This window comes from Odocoileus virginianus, chromosome 22 (assembly GCF_023699985.2).
Source record: "Odocoileus virginianus isolate 20LAN1187 ecotype Illinois chromosome 22, Ovbor_1.2, whole genome shotgun sequence".
Classification (NCBI taxonomy): Eukaryota; Metazoa; Chordata; class Mammalia; order Artiodactyla; family Cervidae; genus Odocoileus; species Odocoileus virginianus.
The window spans coordinates 17375516-17395361 of record NC_069695.1 but is presented as its reverse complement, the minus strand read 5'-3'; the positions used below and the strand labels follow the sequence as shown (position 1 = coordinate 17395361).

General features: G+C 44.6%; 1 protein-coding gene across 9 annotated transcripts in view; it reads left to right on the top strand.

The window, feature by feature from the left end:
* Positions 1 to 19846, top strand: part of PTPRM (protein tyrosine phosphatase receptor type M) — a 635772-nt gene that overhangs the window by 572252 nt on the left and 43674 nt on the right. The gene's annotated exons all lie outside the window — the stretch shown is intronic.

Genomic DNA, 19846 nt, shown 5'->3' with positions numbered 1-19846 from the left:
TTTGCCTCTCTACTTTGCACTGAGACGAGTCTTTAAAATCTGTTCACAGCAGGAACCCCTGAAACTACATGAATGGTCCATTTTCCTGACAACCAGTTCTATCCCCAAGAGTTGGAAATACATAGATTCCTAGCAAGTCCCCTCAGTGCAGAGGACGTGTCATGACCGTACCCCTTCAGCCTCTCCCCCTCCCTCCACTTTATTGATTTTTCTACGAGTAACTGACTCTGACCTTTGGTGATAACGGTAATGTTTCTGCAGATTGAAGGGACCACATTCAAGCCAGAGTGGTGGCTTTTTTGAGTGTGTTCTTCCCATCTCCCTGCCCTTTAATTGTTCTCCATCTGGCAGCTAATATATTGATGCCCCGATGTTCACTGCGTCACATGTGCCTGGCCAGCTATTAATACAGTTGTAAACTTAGGACTAAGGACCTGGCACACAGGGGTCAAAGGACAGAAACTCATGTTTGTAGCCGCCTGTCCACACTCAGAGCCGGGGCAGAGCTGGGGGTTCAAAAGCTGGTTCACAGAGAGGCAGTACCCACTAAGGTGGGTGGAGTCACCCAGAATGGATCATAATCAATCAGAAGATGCCCCATAGAGACCACCGAAGAGACCACCGCGTGGGCCATGAGCCGGAGGTTCTGTGCACATCAGAACCACTCCTTCATGGCCATTCGAGAACTCAGGGTCATGGAGAAAGGAATGGGAAAGGGTTAGTCACTCAGTTGTGTCCAACTCTTTGCGACCCCACAGATTGTAGCCCACCAGGCTCCTCTGTCCTTGGGATTCTCCTGGCAAGAATACTGGAGTGGGTAGCCTTTCCTCCTCCAGGGGATCTTCCCGACCCAGTGATCAAACCTGGGCCTCGCACATTACAGGCAGGTTCCTCACCGTCTGAGCCACCTGGAGAAAGGTTCTCTTTACTATTATTTAGGTTTATTTTTCAAACTGACTCAAGGGTCCTGCTTCAGAGAACTCAGGAAAGGCAGTACGAGGTAGTTATGGAAAAAATGGCTGTAAGTCTGTGGTGGACACGGCTGCGCCCTCCCTCCGACTCACGTCCAGGTTCCTCTGTGGGCTGGAGACACATGGGAACACGGGGGGATCCTGCCCAGAGGATCCCCCCGCATCACAAAATCTGGGGTTCACGTTGCAGTTTAGGGATGGGGCACCTGCCCTTGGCCGGGGTCTCAGAGGAATGGTACAGGTGGGTGGGTAGGCAGGTGTTAATCCAGAGGGTAGGCCGAGTGGGAGGACACCCGAGATCCAGGAGCAGTGGGGGGCCCGAAGGAGACTGCTGAGAGGGGCCCGGCACCGGGGGTCTTAGTTGCTGATTGAAATGGATCATCACTCGGGAAAAGTTCACACAGACACACAGTTTTACATGGACGTTTAGGCATGCTCTGACTTTCTACAGTCCAGCTTGAAAAAAATCTATGCCCCCCAGATTAAAACCCTGGAATTGGCGGGGGAGGTCTAAGAGCAAAGAACCAACAGGTAAAGTGAGGACACTGATTAAAAGGCTTTGAACAAGGACCCTTGTTTACTGAATGGCAGAGAAGCAGGGAGGGAAAAGGAAGGGTGTTTCTAAGCTGTGTGGTGGTGAGAACAGTGCTTTAAGAAGATGAGTTAGTGTGGAGTCATCCTGGAAAAAAACCTGGAAATAAAGATAGCAAGGAGTAACCACAAGAAAATTTGGGGTAGAGGTGAATAGTTCAGACAACAGTAATGACAGGAATACAGCTGTAGTTTTTATTTTATTCAACGATCCAGGTTGCATATGACTAAAATATGTTTTCTAATATTAAATACATTATGATCTAGTTTCAAAACTGTTCATTCTTAAGCATGATTCCTTCTCATTTAAGAAAATGCAATAAATATATTTTCTTTATGTTTTAGTAGTTAGGGTTGATATAATACTATTCTTTCTGAAACACAGCTTTTTTCTTTGTCCATTCATTCAGTAAATATCAAGTGCCATTTATGTACTAGGCTTTGTGCTGTAACTAATTTAATGTAATTTCCATCCTCCGACCGTTTAAGATATTACTTGTCTCATTTCATAAATAGAATATTTGAGGCCCATGGAGAGAAGCAGGGGTTGAATACAGAGCTAACGCATAGCTGAGTGTCTTGCCGTATGGATAACGTGTGAGCCCCACTGGGCACTGCGTGCTGCCGCTTACGTGGGCCTCATGAAGGTGACCCCTCAAAGTCACATGATGAATCTTTTATGAAATGAATCTAGGATCCAGCCATTTCCTTCTAAGTAATCAGTCATGTCCAACTCTTCGTGACCCCATATACTATGGCCTGCCAGTCTCCTCTGTCTATGGAATTCTCCAGGCAAGAATACTGGAGTGGGTTGCCATTCCCTTCTCCAGGGGATCTTCCCAACCAAGGATCAGACCAAGGGAATGAACCCAGGTCTCCCACATTGCAGTCAGATTCTTTACCATCTAAGCCACCCTTTCTATGTAACAGTGTTTCTCTAAGAGCAGATTTTCTATGATATATTCATATCTGAAAACACCTTTTAATTAAAATGGTCTTAAATGTCCTGAAATATGACTCTGAGTGTTTGGAATTGCCTTGTTCCCAAGTGGGCCTCTAGGTACCTGTCTGGAAGACCTGCTGGTCCAGGGCTTAGCTGGTCCAAGGAGCTAATGCTGATGGTAGCAAAGAGACTCAACGTGGTCAGATCAAGGCCAAGTTCAGAATTCCAGTTGGGTGGCCAACCCTGTCAAATTAGCACAATTCAGGAAAGAAGAAATGATGAAATAGCTGTCAAGAGCCTAATTGTATGCATTCACAATCTAGGGTTAGAAAGATATTCATCTTTCCTTCTCAGAGACTCTGAATGCTCAGAGTTCAGAGTTTCAGGGCACCAAGTCATTCTGGCATAGACGCAGGAACTGATAGTGAAAACGAGATACCAGATAGTTACTTACTGTCCATCGGACAGAACCGCCCCCAGCCTGTCAAGGGCAGTCTGTGTCTCAGGCCAGTCAGAGAGGTAGATGCTTCAGCAGAAGGCCGCTTCCTGGCCTGCATCCGAAGAAGAACCAGAGTTCATCCACTGATCTGCAAACATCCATCTGCCCAAGGCCTGGTGGAGGGTGGGCACGAAGCAGATGACCAGTGGGTTGGCAGCAGCCAGGGAGGGAGTGAAGGGAAGAACAGACGAGCAAATGGAGGGCTGCTGGCTGTGTGCCCCACACCAGTCAGGATTGGACTGTTCCACCCAGGCCACAGGACGCCTCCTGCTGGCTTGATGACGTGTCTGCTGACATGGGTGGATTTTTGTCTTCAATATATGTGACTCCTCTCTAAGTTAAGGACTGGTCAACTCCTATTCTTGTGGACACTTTTTCTTTCGACGTGTCAGTAAACCAAGGCACTGTTTTTGGAGACAGTTCGTCTTGTCAAAGTCGCTTAGTTTAGCTCCCCTCTGACTCTGTTGGTACATATATAGCCACCTCCATCTACACCTTAGATGGTCAGTCTTATTTGTCCATAATTATAATCTGTTACTAACTTGGAAAAGAGAACTGAAACAGATTTCCTCCCAAGACTTTGAGCTAGGGGCAGACTTTCACATGAAAATAATAGGGGCTTCCCTGGAGGTCCAGTGGTTAAGAATCTGCCTTGCAACGCAAGGGACACAGGTTCCATCCCTGATCCAGGAAAATCCCAGATGTCTTGGAGCGACTAAGCCTGTGTGCCACCACTTCTGAAGCCCGCATGCCCTAGAGCCTTCGCTCCATAATAATAGGAGCTACTGCCGTAAGAAGCCTGCACACTGCAACGAAGAGTAGCCCCTACTTACCGCAACTAGGGAAAGCCGACGTGCAACAGTGAAGACCCAGCACAGCCAAAAAATAAATAAATAAGGCTTTTTAAAAAATAAAGAAAAGGAAAATAATAAAAATGTGGGTCATGAAAGTTTACAGTGAAAATACCTTCAGGTCCTCCACTACTGTAGAACAGCTGAAACTTTGCTGCTGTTGAAACTTTCATTCTGTTTACTCTTCATCTGTTTTTCTTCTGAATTTCATCCACATACCCTGTGTGGTATGAACATTGTTAATAAGGGTTTTCAGAAAGATGACTATGGGTTATGTTTTCCCTGGCATCTGAAGCAGTAAATACCAGTGCTTAGAACAGGACACCGCTTCGCTCAGCAGGTCAAGACTTGTCAGAGGGTCAACGCAAGTCCCGCACACTCTGTAAAGAGCTTTTGTCTCCGGGGTTCTGGCCTCCAGGTAGAGATGAACACTTGAAATTATTTCTCAGTAGAACTGAAACATTTTTTTTATATCCAAAGCTAAGCCTTCAGTAAACATCTTTTGTTTTTATCCCTCCAAGCACCAGCTCTGCACGCTCCTCAAGTACAGATTCTCCATTAGCTGCCATTGTTCTTCCTGCTGAGCTGTTCCCCATTGTCAAGGGGTTGTAGGTTATGTTTGGATTTACTTATCATATCCTATTGAAGTTTGGTTTACAAGTATTGGCCAGTAAAGTGGAATATTCTCTGGTCTGCAAACTTGAGGAGGGAGGCTGTGAGAAAGTGTGACTTATATGCAGACCTCTAAGGAAGTCTCAGTATCCCTGACGCCCAGGGCCACACCCTCCACGTGGGGCTCACGTGCATCTTACTCTCCATATGTGTATCTTCAAGGCAAAATGAACAGGTGCAAGGAACAGCTTATCCACAAACTTCCTCTGAAACAATAATTTTTCTTCACCAGGTTAATTTTAGAAGCTACTGGCCAATGCGCCCAAAGGTCTGATCACAGACATCACTCAGCCCCATGCTCTTCATAAACTCAGTCATTAGAAGGGAAAACATTTAAAGCTGGCTTGCAAATGAAAGGATGAAACCGAAATTAGACCACGTTAGGTACCATCTGCTCTGTTGTCCTAGTGCTACAGCAGAAACACATCCCTCCAAGGAAGGGAACCTAAGTTGATCCAGAGTAATTGGAAGACATGATGTCCCACAGGTTCTGGGTCCTTGAAGCAAATGCTTTTCAAATCTTTCAAAGTAATTTAGAAGTGTTCCTGTTTTTTTTTTTTTAAGATTTATTTATTTGGCTGCATCAGATCTTAATTTCAGCACGTGGGATCTTCCGTTGCAGCACATAGACTCTCTAGTTGTGGTGCATGGGCTCAGCAGTTGTAGCGAGAGGGCTTAGTTGCCCTGCATCATGTGAGATCTTAGTACCCTGACCAGGGCTTGAACCCATGTCTGCTGCATTGCAAGATGGATTCTTAACCACTGGGCTACCAGGGAACTCCCAGAAATGTTCCTCATTTAACGTAGAAAAATTATAGCAAATTATTTTAAATTATAGCAAATTACTTTAAAATTATTTTAAAGAGTTGGTAAAAACTTTAAAAATCTTCAAGTCCATCTCCCTTCTTTTGTCATCGAAGCAGTTGGAACTTAAAGCACAGCTTTAAGTGACTGTCATCCATGTCAGCTCAAATAAGTCACATATGCCGAAGGCTTTGTGAACTACACAGGTGAGCATTCATACTTGAATAGGGCTTATGCCATGTTCAGCTTAGGAGGAACATCCTGGGTTTCTGGCCTCCTAAGGTGCCTCAGTCAACAGTGAGGAAGAGATAGAAGGTCTCATCATTCAGGTTCAGCCCTGAAAGAATGGAGCAGTGACTAGTGCCCAGGTGTTTTTCTCCAAGGACTGGTGATCCCCCCACCTTCACCCACTTTTGCAGAGCCAAGCTGTGGCTTCCAGGCCTAGTCCATTGAAACTGAACCAGTATTTGTGTGCATCTACCAAGGGCCTGCAAAGTGCGGATTCGGGAACAGAGCGTGACTCAGGAATTAGACAATGTGGCAGCCAGCTGTTACTGACCTGTGAGTTTGCTGCAGTGTCAGATCTGGGCAGGACTTCAGCTGTTTCTCTCTCCTAGCCCTAAACCATTGAGCGGGTGGAGAAGTGAGCCCCGATTCAGCCCGAAAACTACTCTTCCTGCGTGTCGGGACCAGGATCCTTTATTGTCCATCAAGGCAGTTTTGGACAAGTCTCTCAAGGCAGCAGACTTGAGGAAGTGTCTAGCCATTGCAAGCTCCCTTTCTCACCTTCTCACTCAAAAGGATACTTCTGGAAACTTCCCGATACCATTGAAAACTCGAGACTGCCTGCACTCTGCTCTGTCTAGGGAGTCAACTTACCTCTATTTTGTTCATTTATCAGATTTATTCTCTTTGTCTCAAATAAAAGCAGATCCCACTTGTGCACTAAAAAAAAGCTTAATTAAAGAAGAGAGTGACTAACGAAAACCTTTATGTCTCTGACAGTGGCCCCTGAAGCATGTGCAGGGAAGTTTTTCCCTTCATCTTGCTTCTCCTTGACAGAAGGCAGGCGGGTCCTTTGGGTCACCCAGCCCCTCCATGCTGAACGCTGCCATTTTTTTTTTTCTCCTTGATTGCTTCTCTCTGTGCCCCTCTTTGGAGTGTGAACAAGCACTCAGAATGAATACACGAGGCTTCTCTTTGGAGACGAGCCTGATGTATGTTCTGCGACTCAGCCTGCAGGAGACTCTTGTGCTGGGAGCATCTGTCATGTTCCTCCCTCCCGAGGCTACAGACACTTTCTCGGCTGCCTCCTCCCAGCTCTTCGAGCAGTGTTTCCATCCAGCTTGCTGCAGGGATCAGGGACCAGCAGACCGCCTGGAATGCGTCTCTGTACCTGAGAATAGGCTCTTGCCCTTCTCTGTCGACCACCTGTCCGTTCTCCTCTACCACGAGGCCTTCTTTGGAGGCCTCATCTTTGCTGCCACTCGGATCTGATTTATCTGCTGTATCCTTCAGTTTCCATGTCAAGAACAATAGCAGCTTTTGCATTCTTGTTCACAGCGGTAGGGCTTCCCAGGTTGGCACAGTGGTAAAGAATTCACCTGCCAATACAAGAGATGCAGAAAGATACAGATTCTATCCCTGGGTCTAGAAGATCCCCTGGAGTAGGAAATGGTAACCCACTCCAGTATTCTTGCCTGGAAAAATCCCATGGACAGAGGAGCCTGGCAGGCTATACTCCATGGGGTCACAAAGACTCAGACACGACTGAGCACACACCCAGACTTGCATTCCTGTTCACAGCAGTACCACTGCAAGATGGAAGTGTTTATGTAACTGCTGGGAATGTGTGATTCTAGAGGAGGGCTGGGTTTTGTTCAAAAGGAACAAAATCTAGTTTCAGTTCAAAGTGAAACGTGTGGCAAAACAATAGTTAACAACGACCCTTGAAAGATGGAGCTTCCCAGGTGGTTCAGTGGTAAAGAACCCACCTTCCAATACAGGAGACATGGGTTCAACTCCTGGATCGGAAAGATCCGCTGGAGAAGCGAATGGCTACCCACTCCAGCATTCTTACCTGGGAAACCCCATGGACAGAGGACTCTGGCTGGCTATAGTCCATGGGATTGCAAAGAGTCAGACAGAACTAAGCGAGTAACACTTCCACTTCACTTTCACTTCAACAGTTCACTTAAGCAAAGGGGGTTTCAGAAATGCCTTGGAACATTCTAGTCCTGCCAGGAGTCACCCTGTTGCTGGTTTTTGTTTGCAAATAGCCCTTTGTTTATGCAACATGGTCACAATCCAATCTTTGAATTCTATGGATTTCATTTGGCCCTAAGATTCCTTCATATACAAACATGCTTTATGTCAGTAACCAGGACATGGCTTTTACCCCTCCCAGAGATGGTGGAGCAGAATGGTTAGTTAGAGAGTAGACACTGACGTTACACTGTTGGAGCTCAGACACCAGCTCTGCCAGCAGCCTCTCGACAGGTATTAGCTGAAACTCTTGTCATCATTCCATTGATTCCAAAGACACAGCTCTCAAAGCACATAGGCAGCCAGGCTTTAACCCAAGTATAGCGTATGCTCACGTCGTCTTCATAAAAGCTAATACATCCTACACCTGTTTGTGCTTCTTCCAGGGTGTGCCAAAGGGAACCACTTAACGTTTTCACCAGCATCCCACATTCCCCTCCAGAGTACAAAAACGATCGTCACTGTTATTGACTTTTAAACAGATGTGGCTTGCAAAGACAATAAGCTGTCATCCACTGCAGAAAGCACATTTTCCTTTGGTTTTTGAAGTCTTGCAGACATTGACCATTTCTGATTGCAACAGAGGACACCAGTGTGGGGTCCTGCAGGCCTCTCTGAAGCATCCTTAGGGTCAGGTTACATGTAAATGAAAACAGCTTAATTTCAAACTGAACAAGTCCCTCTCCAATAGACTTCATCCAAACCAGTTTCCGATCTAAGAGTCACACAGGATGCTTTAGAGACCAGCTTTGGAAGCCAAGAAACCACTAGAGAAGAAAATGGAGCTGAGCAGTGATCTAGGAAAGAGAACAGATGATGGAGAAGCAGAGCGGGAGTTAGAGGAAGATGTAGGGAAGACCTGTGCTCTCGGCCTGTTTCTGCAGCCTGTGTTGGGTGGAGCCGGCAAGGCAGACTCCAACTTCTGCTTGGCTGACCAGATGCCTCAAAGTGGCCAATCTGCACCAGGAAGCAGGGAGACAGAGTAGGGTTGGAGGAAGAGGAATTCTTGCTCCAAGCCACTGGGATCAGCTTCGCATAGTGGAGGCCCAGGAAGGGTGGGGGTTCCTTGATCCCTGAACGTTAGCTTAAGAGAAAGACCATGGAGTCCGTCATTGATGTGTGTGCAATGATTTTAAAAATTAGTGTTCTTTTTAAAGTGGAATAACATTATCATGGTTAATAGGTTCTTTAAAATAAAAAGCCCAGTGAAATATTTACATGCAAATAATAAAATGCAGGCATTATGCTAGAAAGTAATTGTGGCTTTGAGTCCTTGCGGGTGACCCCACCCTGACCCCACACCCCAAGCCCCCCTGTTCCCACAGAGAAAGTGAAAGGGATAGTAACAATTTTTCCAATAATTTATTAGCAAGTTTCCAAAACAAATTTTCTAGCAACACAGAGACCAATTTTATTCTGCTTTTCTTTTCTAACAGAGATTTTGTTGTAAGTTTCCTTAACATTGAGAACATTGGTACCACGTTGAAGAATCTCTTAGTTTTGAGTATGTCAGTGTTTTATAATTAAAAATATATTTGTTGGTTTTAACAAAACCCTGCTAGCAATTTAAATCATCACATGGCAGATGTGCTATGGAAGCACCAGTGTTATTTCTAATATGACTTTTTATTTTTTAGCCTTTATTCAGGATTTTATTAACACTTGAGTGTATCTAAATGGCTAGGATTATTCGTGTATCAGAAATAATTTACTTTAAGAGTGGTCTTGTAGATTTTTTCCTTTGAAATGCCTCATACAAATTAATTTTAACACATGTTGCTTTTTTAACAAAAAAGAAAACTTCTAAAAATATCATTTCAAACTTTGGTCTCAAAGCCACTATTTTCATTTATTTTTGTTTCAAGGTCTTAAAGTAGCAGATAAGAGAAAGGAAGAAGGTATTCAGAATACTTGACTCATTTTAAGTTTACTTTTTTTAGAAATGTGCTTCTTTATCTGTTTTTGCTGTTGACTTGAGACATAGTTAAAAGCAGTGTGGAAATGCCTGAACTTTGCCCTTATAAAGATAAATTAAGGAATACCACAATAAAAATTATGAAAGCTATTAGAAAATTACAACAGAAAAGGAACTATAGTAATGACTAATCAAGGTAGGATGAACTCATATTGGAACTAAGATACTAGACAACACAAAGATGAAAAACGGTAAGGTGACAATTAGAATTAAATATGAAGTTCCTGGCATCTCTTTGGAATATAGTAGGTATTATTTAACATATCTTTATTCATGCTAGTGTGCTAGTCTTAGTTGCTCAGTTGTGTCTGACTCTGCGACCCCATGGACTGTAGCCTACCAGGCTCCTCTGCCCTTGGAATTCTCCAGGCAAGAATACTGAAATGGGTAGCCATTCCCGTCTTCAGGGGATCTTCCAGACCCAGGAATCGAACCCAGGTCTCCTACATTGCAGGCAGATTCTTTACCTTCTGAGGCATCAGAGAAGCACCATATTAAATAATGCCTACTATATTATTCTCTATTGTTCTTAAATATTTCATAATTATTTCTAGCAGAATAAGTGAATAAGATGAGAGTCAGAGTATTAACCAGAAAAGAGCCAGAGATTGAAGGGTTATGACTGACACTACAAAGATTTCCAGGCTCTTTTAGATTTTAAATGTAGCCTGTCCATTAGTGTTTGGTTTATACCAATTTTCTCATAAGTAAGTCTGACATGACCTTTCAGGGTCCAATCAGGATTTCATATGTTCTTGTACTGCACCTGAAAACCGACATCTCATGACTAGTTACCTAGAGAAAGTCACAGATATTTGCACAGCTCATATTGGCACACTTTCTTGTTTCAGTCTGAAAGAATTTTAGGGCATGGTATGAGTGCTGTGTACCATCCATAAGAATGATATGTCCCAGAGGAATGGATGCAGCACACACGGTGGATGCTGAGTTTTCTCGGATGTTAGGAGGAGCACACACACCTTGTGAGCCAATTCAGGAGAAATAGGGTGATCAGCAAGTTCCTGCTCACCAATCAACTATGCTTCAATTTAAAAAAAAAAAGAAAGGAAAACAAGTAGAAAATTTTAAAAAGAGAAAGACTTGGGCTGTGTAAAAAGGGATTTGTTATTGTGTGAGAGCCATGGAAATATAGGAAATATAGTAACAGAAAAGAAAGGAAGAAAGGAAAAGAGGGAAGAAGGAAAAGAAAGAAAAAAAGCACTATTTGACATCATTAATTTAGTCATCACGTTTGACACTGCTGCTTAGCAAGGCATATTTCATAATAGCGCCAGTGCCAAATTTCTCTTCTTTTTACTACATTCAAATTGAAACTCCACTGGACTGGTGGCTAAGTAAAATTTCTAGTAGACTGGTGAACATCCTATAATTCTGGACATGAAGGGTGTTTCACATAAGAATTGCCCTTAGAAAAGGCTGCCAGTTATATTTTTGAGTTTAGATTACATAAAGCATTCTCATGTTTTCCCCATCATAGAATAATTCTCAGTGTTTGCTTCTAAATCTTTAGTTGATTTTTATTGTTCCTTTTATTTTATTTTATTTTTTTATTGTTCCTTTTAAATGATAATTGGGGGACAGGGATGCTCTTAACAATTCAGGAAAATAAACAGATTGAATCCCATGCAACCAGCCATCTCAGCTTTGCTTTTCTTTTTCTGCAGCTGAAACCCAAAAATTATTCATAAAAATTCCATGATTTTCCCTTATGTAGCTTCAGGGGAGAGCCAATGCACCTATCAAATAAGTGTTGTTAAGGTTTATTAATTATTAATGCGAAAGCCGGCTGTTTTCTGTGTCGCCCTTATGCCTTTTGCAACATACCAGATTCAGTCCATAAAGCATGGTGGCGTATTTTAACTTTTATATTTAACTACTGCAAAAATGAAAGGCTACTAAATGTAAAATTATAGACGTAAGTGTTATGGAAGCATCATATTGAAAAAGCATGTAAAGTTTTGTAATAAAAACTTACTCAGAAGCCACTGAAGGGACGTCTAATGTTCCAAATGTTGAGTAACTGACTTAGTAATACTTTATCTAGATTATCTCCAGCAGCAGTGAAAATAATAATGGATCAGAAATTTAGGGTCAGTTTTATTTATGAGTAAGAGCTTGAAAATGAATGCGTAAATCCTAGGCCCCTGTTTTCCATGTCAGTATCCCACCATCAAGGGTCTTCTCCTCCGATGGAGTGAGCCAGAAGCCCCAGAACCTGACGTGGGCTACGCCTGGCCAGCGCCTAGAGCCCTCGGCCTCTTTGATGACACCAACAACAGTCTTGTGCTAGACTCCTGCTCAGCTTTATCCAGAACTCCCATCTAAGGGCAGCCCCTGTCATCCTCAGTCTGACTCAAAGGTCAGCTCGTCCATGACCCACCGGTTCCTGAGCCCACCCAGCTCAGCTGTGAGCCCCTGTTCCGCACCTGGAGCCTGGCAGATGGCACTGGGGAGGCCAGAGGGGACCTGACCGCCTGCCCAGCCCCTGACCTTCTTGTCCCGGAATCACTGCCGGGAGCCACATGCTGTGAGCCCTGGGGTCCCAGACATCGCTGCCCCGATGTCTCTTTACTCTTGTTTACTATTCATAGTCAGTGTTGTCCTGTTTCTTGGGAGCTTTTGTTCAGCAGGCTAGATCCATCCTTTCTGGACACTGTCGTCCATCTGCACCTTCGGGGAGCTCAGAGGCTCCCCTGGACTTGGCCTTTGGATACTTGGCTCAGCTTTCCAGCCCACTGGGTCCCCTCCTCCTCTGGGCCCTCTTCCTTCCCCCCTTTCCTTCTTCCCTTCCTCCCTCTTTCTTCCTTGTGGCTGTGGACACCTCATCACACGTCAGCCTGAAACAACCAGACACTTCCTCCGCTGCGTTCTTCCTGGAAGGCAGGCTTTCCATCTAAAAGATTTCTTCCTAGTTGTGTTTTTCTACTACTCGTGAAATCTGAACCCAAAATTTTTGTAAAATTTTTGCATTCTCTCTGAAGATGGCTCCATGTGTGTCCCCTCCCCCATCAGGTGGCAGTGGGTCACCCGTACTGGACGTTCCACCCAAGGACCTGCCCCCCGTACTCCTCCCGGCAAAGTCACGTCCACTCTACAGTTCAGCACTGCAGGAAAAACAATATTGCAGGAAGAAATACAACTTCCTCCTGACTTGACTACTGTAGACATAAATACGGGCTTCCAGGTGGCGCTAGTGATAAAGATGGTGCTAGTGGGAGAAGGCAATGGCACCCCACTCCAGTACTCTTGCCTGGAAAATCCCATGGACGGAGGAGCCTGATAGGCTGCAGTCCATGGGGTCGAGAAGAATCGGACACAACTGAGCGACTTCACTTTTCACTTTCATGCACTGGAGATGGAAATGGCAACCCACTCCAGTGTTCTTGCCTGGAGAATCCCAGGGACGGGGGAGCCTGGTGGGCTGCCATCTATGGGGTCGCACAGAGTCGGACACGACTGAAGCGACTTAGCAGCAGCAGCAGTGGTAAAGAACCCGCCTGCCAATGCAGGAGACATAAGAGACTCGGGTTCAACCTCTGGGTTGGGAAGATCCCCTGGAGTGGGTTGCCATGCAACCCACTCCAGTATTCTTGCCTAGACAATCTCATGGACAGAGGAGCCTGTTGGGCTACAGTCCATAGGGTCACAAAGAGTTAGACATGACTAAAGCAAGTTAGCATGCATGCATGCAGACATAAATACATCGCAGGCTGACAGTGGTCTTCAAATGGTTTTGCTTATGAATCCCCAAAAGAAGTTTGAAAAAATTATGTACCCACTTTGAACATTTTAAGTTGCTATCTAAAATTTTCATCATAAGTTTATATAAGTTTACTTGTTAATAGGAGAGAGACAATATTAAATTATTTTCTAAGGTAAAATGAGAATGGATGAAATGAGAATAAATATTTTATGATATTATGATAAGTAGACTTTAATCACCTTATAGATTAAAGCATGCCAAATCTGAAAGAAAACACATAAAACTTTCATCCATGGGTTGTATCCAGGAAAACTTCAGTGGTCCCACAGAACAGCCCAGTTGCAGTTAAAAGAATAAATGTTCCCAGGCTCTGCCGCTTTGGATGTTGTGAATTCAGAACATCTCAGCATGAACCAAAATATCCCATTTTTAACACCAAAGTTTGTCCTTCGCAGAGATATGTTTCATAAGGGAAGGCGGGAAGCATTGTGGGTTTCTGCAGTCAGTGTTTCAGTCCATCCCTCAGTTCACACTTGCAGGTCTCTTCACCTGGGCAGTGCCCCATAGTAATAGTTGAGATGAGTGAGGGCTTTGTCATGTTCGTGAAAGACCCCTGTTCCTAGACTTCTCGTAGAGATCAGTATAGGCAGAGTCCATAAAGCTGCTGAGCATATGGAAATTATTAATGCTAGTTTGGAAACTATCCACATCCCCCCTGGAAAATATCCGTGTGTCTGCAGAGGTGTGTACATATCCATTGAAAGTTAGGAGTCCGGGGTTGCTGACCTCACCACACTTTATATGCACGTGTGGCGTGTTCTTGCCTTATCTGCACCTGGTATAGCCTCAAGCTTCTGTGGAGCAGGGGCTGTGTTTCCATCATTGACTGTGGCATCCCCACCGTCCCAGGATCCTGGCACACAGCAGGCTCACCTGTGGATACAGGTCATACACTCAGATCTCCCCCAGGAGCTGGGAAGGGGGTGAATGAGTGAAGCAAGTTCAGAGGGGTCCTGGTGGGGGATCCTGCAGGGGGCCCCGAGGACACGGCACCTGCAACAGCCAAAACCAAGAGTGGAGACCTGGTCCAGGCACAGAACTGGGGGGCCAGGTCTGCCTCGTTCAGGAATCTGGGATTTACTGAGTGGAAACCCCTTGGAAGATTTTTAAGCAGGAAAATGACGCTTTGCAGAGGTGAGCTGTGGCTGAGATGGAAAGAACAGAGTGAGGGGGGCCAAGTGTGAGACTGGGCTGGTCATTTGGGGGCACGTGGCTTGGGCAGGGGTGGTGGAGGATGGAGGGAGTAAACCTGGACATGCTGGGTTCTAGAAACACTTGAATACAGGGGAGGTTGGTGCTACTGAGGAGGGCACTGCTCATGAACCTGAACTTGGGAGGGGCTGTGCTCATGAACTTGGACTTTATTCTGTAGCAGTAGGATCATGGGTCTCTTAAAAGAACACATAAAAAAATTGTTTAAAAGGTGGTTGACGTGGGTTCCTTCTCTTTTATTCTTGCCGGGATCGTGATGACTTTTACATGCACACCTGTCACGTCCGTGGATGTTCACCTGGTGGCGGTGTGACTGGTGAGGCCGGACCTCAGACTTGGCCCCATGAACACCTCTACGGACTTCTCTCTGCCTGAGTGTCCTTCCAGTAAAGTGGGGGAATGTGAAGTGAAGTGAAGTGAAGTCGCTCAATCATGTCCAACTCTTTGCAACCCCATGGATTATACAGTCCATGGAATTTTCCAGGCCAGAATACTGGAATGGGTAGCCAGTCCCTCCTCCAGGGGATCTTCCCAACCCAGGGATCGAACTCTGGTCTCCCTTATTGCAGGCAGGTTCTTTACCTGCTGAGCCACCCAAGTAGGGGAATAGTAGTGCCTATTAAGTAGGGCTGTGATTTTTAAATTAATGACATTAATATATCTTGTAAGACACTCAAAGGAGACCTGGGAAATAGGAAGAGCTCAAGAGAAGTTAGGTTTTATCCCGTTTACAGTGGAATACTGGGACATATCTGAACCCTTTCTTCCCTTCCAAAAACTCTCGTGCGTCACTATGAGCTCCAAGGACCGACTTCCTGTGGCTCTAATTAATGCAGAAAACATACTGCATAGAAATGAGAATGTGAAAGGGAGAGGGCAGAGTCATCTATCAAGGTCTTGAAATTGTAATTTTTAATATCTCTCACTGCCCATGAGCCAGAGAACTAGTCTCACACAATAGAGCCATTCTTGGATGTCTTTCAGTCATGGCTTTTTATTGTTTTTATTCTGCTCTTGTTCTTTCTGCCCCTTCTTGTTACTGCTCCCCTGGGGGATGGGTGGTGTAAGAACTACCCATCAGCATGTCTCCTTCTCAGCCAAGAGAGGTCTGTGTGTGTCGATGGTCATCAGGGAAACGGAATGTAGTGCCGGCCTGATGCTATTGAAGTTTCGAGGCCTTACTTTCAAACGCTTTGGTCCCCATAGGACAGCTGCTGAGAATAACCTTCCTGCCTATTGTGCCAACGTCTGTAAAGGCATAGCCACACCGATCATGGGCCGTTACCCAGCCAGCAACTGCAGAAACCTGATACCTTCCGGGGTTGTCATCCCAACTGCTGATGCCGGAGGGACAGGGTTTACAGCATCCTTTGCCTGCTGTTTTGGATTCCTTGTCGTAGGAGTTTAGCTGTTTGTCCACCCTGAGAACAGTCACCAATGACCTCTCCATGGATCCCGCCCTTTGATTTAAAGATACCCCGAAAGTAGTTAAGTAAACATTATAAAAAACCTGTGTCACCTTGACTACCGCTTTGCCCCTCAGTGAAATGGTACAGCCATGTTCCCAGATGATATCTTATGAGTGAAAGTGAAAGCGTTAGCCACTCAGTCATGTCCGACTCTTTGCAGCCCCATGGATCGTAGCCTGCCAGGCTCCCCTGTTCATAGAATTCTCCAGGCAAGAATACTGGAGTAGGTTGCCATTCCTTTCTCCAGGGAATCTTCCGAACCCAGGGATCAAACCCAGGTCTCCTGCATTGCAGGTGAATTCTTTTCTGTCTGAACCACCAGAGAAGCCCCCTCTTATGAGTCAAGTTCCTTCTAAATCAGAAAGAATTGGGACTTCTTGATTCAAAGAGCTTATATTGCAAGTTAGACTATTCAGTAGATTCAAAACCACAGATCTTGGGTGTTTCACCTCTGAACGAGACCACCTGATAGTTAGGTCAGAGGCGTAGCCAAGTGCCTGGATGCTGAATCTCTGTGGTTCTTTGCCATGAGACCAACCCCCTCCCAGGCCAATAAACCCAGAGACTCTTGGGTTAGGTTATCAGAATTTTGTAAAGCTGCACAGTGATTGTAATATGCAGCCTGAGTTGAGAACTGTTGGTGGAAGCCAGAATTGCACTCTGGCTCCCAATGATGGATAGGGTTGAGATTGGAGGGAAAGCGTTGGGAGCAGGGGGACTCCAAGGAGCGACCTGCTCAGTAGTTGGAACCAGTTTCTGCAGCACTGCCGGGCAGCATTCTAGAGACCAGGGGACCCTCACGCTCACTCTGAAGAAGCCCTTGCAAAAGATGCCGCCCTTTATAGTAAATCAGGAAGAAGTAAAGGCAAATGTTCTTTCAAGCTTCTACAGGTAATCTCCAAAACATGTCAAGAAAGAGACTCCTACAAGTATTATCTTTTAATAGTACTTAATATTTATATGAGGCTTCCCTGATGGTTCAGACGGTAAAGAATCCACCTGCAATGCAAGAGACCCAGGTTGGATTCCTGGGTGAGGAAGATTCGCTGGAGAAGGGAATGGCTCCCCACTCCAGTATTCTTGCCTGGAGAATTCCCTGAACAGAGGAGCCTGGCAGGTTACAGTCCATGGGGTGGCAAAGAGTCCACACTCTTAATAGAGCACTTTAATAGTAAATAATATGGTTTATAGCAATGCATACAGAAGTACTCATTCATTCATTAATTTATGAGCCCATTCTCTGCACTGGGTACTCCATGGACCCTAAGGAAAAAGCAATAAACGTGACAGCCACATTCCCTCCTCCCAGAAGAACTTGAGATAAATCATCACAGGGGCTCTAGAGTCAAGAAAGGGCCAGTGAGTTGCACCTGGGAACTTGCCCAGCCTTGAATATCTCTGCTGGGCACTGAGGGGAGAGGAAGATTTCTTTCTGAAAGCACATGCATCTGCAATGCTGGGGCACCAGATTCATCCACGGTAGCCATTGTCATCAGAACTGGTTCTGGAAGTTTCAGAGCAGGTGGCACAGGCCTGTGTGTCTGGTGGGTGTCACCCCTTTGTTTCAGGGTCTCACTGGAGAGACTGTGTGTCTGCACAGAGATGGACTCGGGTTATTTTTTCCTTGTGAATAAGTAACAAGCCGTTAAGTACACAATGGAGACACCTCTCTTCCCGTGAGCTGGAAGCGTAGTGATTGATGAGATCTGATGTTTACTGGTGTCCCCGGTAACCTTGACTGAAGTCACTGAAATCTTCAGCCCGTCCATCAGGAGAATGGCACGCACGCGCCAAGGGACGAGGCAAGCGGCAGGCAAAGCTTCGTGGGGGGCAGCGCCCGAGGTCCCATGAAGGGACTCGGCTCAGAGGCTCAGGAGGTGGAGGGGGCGTCTCACGAGGAGGGGAAGAGTGTGGTCACAGCAGCAGGAGGAACAGTAGACATTTGTAGTCAGAGAAAAGGGAGGGAAGCTTGACAGTGAGGAAGAAGAAAAGGTACAGGCAGAGACTGATACTTGGTCAGGAGGAACGGGCGGTGCCTGAAGGGGCCAGGAGTGCCCCCTTTGCTCAGCCAGCAAGTGACCATCAATAAATAACTTTAAATGCACCCTTTTTTTGTTTCTTTGTTAACTTTTCTGTTGTTGTTTTTTGCATCTTCAGCACTTTTATGGCCTTGGGCTTTAGAAGCTTTAATTTCCTTAATGTTCATTTCGTAAGGCAAACGAAGATTAGAAGTTCTTCTTCCTAACCTATGGCTTAACCTACTGATTTCTGCAAAATAATCTGTGGAGAAATATCTCTGTTTTTACTGACCAGATTCTACAGTCAATGATAATATATCTCTTGGTGAGATTTTTTTTTTTTAAATCTTGACATAGAAAACTTCAAGTATGTACAAAAATCGACAGAATTGTACAATAAATCTTCATGTAGCCATCATCTGGCTTAAAAACTGATCAACTTACAGCCCAAATTGCTTTAAATATACCTCCATCTTATCCTCTCCACTCATGCTATTTTAATGTAAATGCACCTTGGGTTGTTGTTTTGGGGGTTTCTCTTGCACCTGGTTTTTGTTCTGACACGTGACTGTGTATAAAATGCCTGAGTCAGCGCTCATTCCACAGATTCTCAAAATAAGCCTCAGCCGTGTTCCTGAAATCAGTATGTAGATAAGGAGAGATGCAGATACTAAGGTCGCAGTGTTATTTTCTGGCTTTTTTCTCTAATTATGACCATCCTAGTGGGTATGAGATGGTATCTTACTGTGGCTGTGGTTTGCATTTTCCTAATGACTAATGATGACAGGCATGAGAGAAATGTCAGTTCAAGTGCACTGCCCATTTTCATTGGTAAATTGGGTTGTTTGTCTTTTTTCATGACTAAGGAGCTTACCCCACATCACACACTCGGTTCAAAGCCAGAGGCAGGTCCCAAACTCACATATTCACACTCCAGACCCGGGAATCTACCACATCCAGATCCAACAACACATCTGTCCAGCCCGTCCACCCTTGAAAGCATTTTCCTCTCTTTTCCCCACTTGTCTACTGGTCATATAAAGACTTATACTGTTAAAATGGAAGCCACAGCGTAAACGTCACTCTAGAAATACACACCCAATAAAACTGTCTAAATATGTTTTCGGCAAATAATTCTGAGAGCTTGCCACCAGCAGAACCTTAAGAAATTCCTGAAGAATGTTATTTTGTGATTGTGAAAAATTAAAAGTTGAGCTAGATAAAAGTTATAAAATTGTTTGAAAGGGAGCAAAGAAGTTGACAAATGTGAAAATATAAACATTGTATTAAAATAGCATCCATGGTGGGCTTCAAAAAGTGATAAATACTATAGAAAAATTGCATGTAAATTGGGACTGGTCAGAGATAAGTCCTTTGTAATTTTAGTAGAAAAGGTTAATATGCTAGTTAACCTTAGATTTTTAATTATGTATTACTGAAATAAATAGGAACCATGAAGATTTATCCAAAAAAGATTTATGCTATTACATAGAGACCCTCAAACATGTCTGAACATAGAGTTTGGGTCTTTTTTAAAAAATCTGCATTTAAAGAAAGTTTAAATTCCAACTTTCTGTGCCTTTACAGTGTTTATAGCACTGGAATTGTATAACACAGATTTTCCCTCTTTTTTCCCAGTCCATAAAAAGAGCTCCTTAATGCTCAGATCCCAGGAGCTGGGAAGGCAGATCATGGTCAGTGACAGGAAATACAAGTGCTCCAAACTCCAAACTCACTGGAAGGTATTAGACAAAAATTCTAGAAAGGATTAATTTGACAGCACAGATTAAGA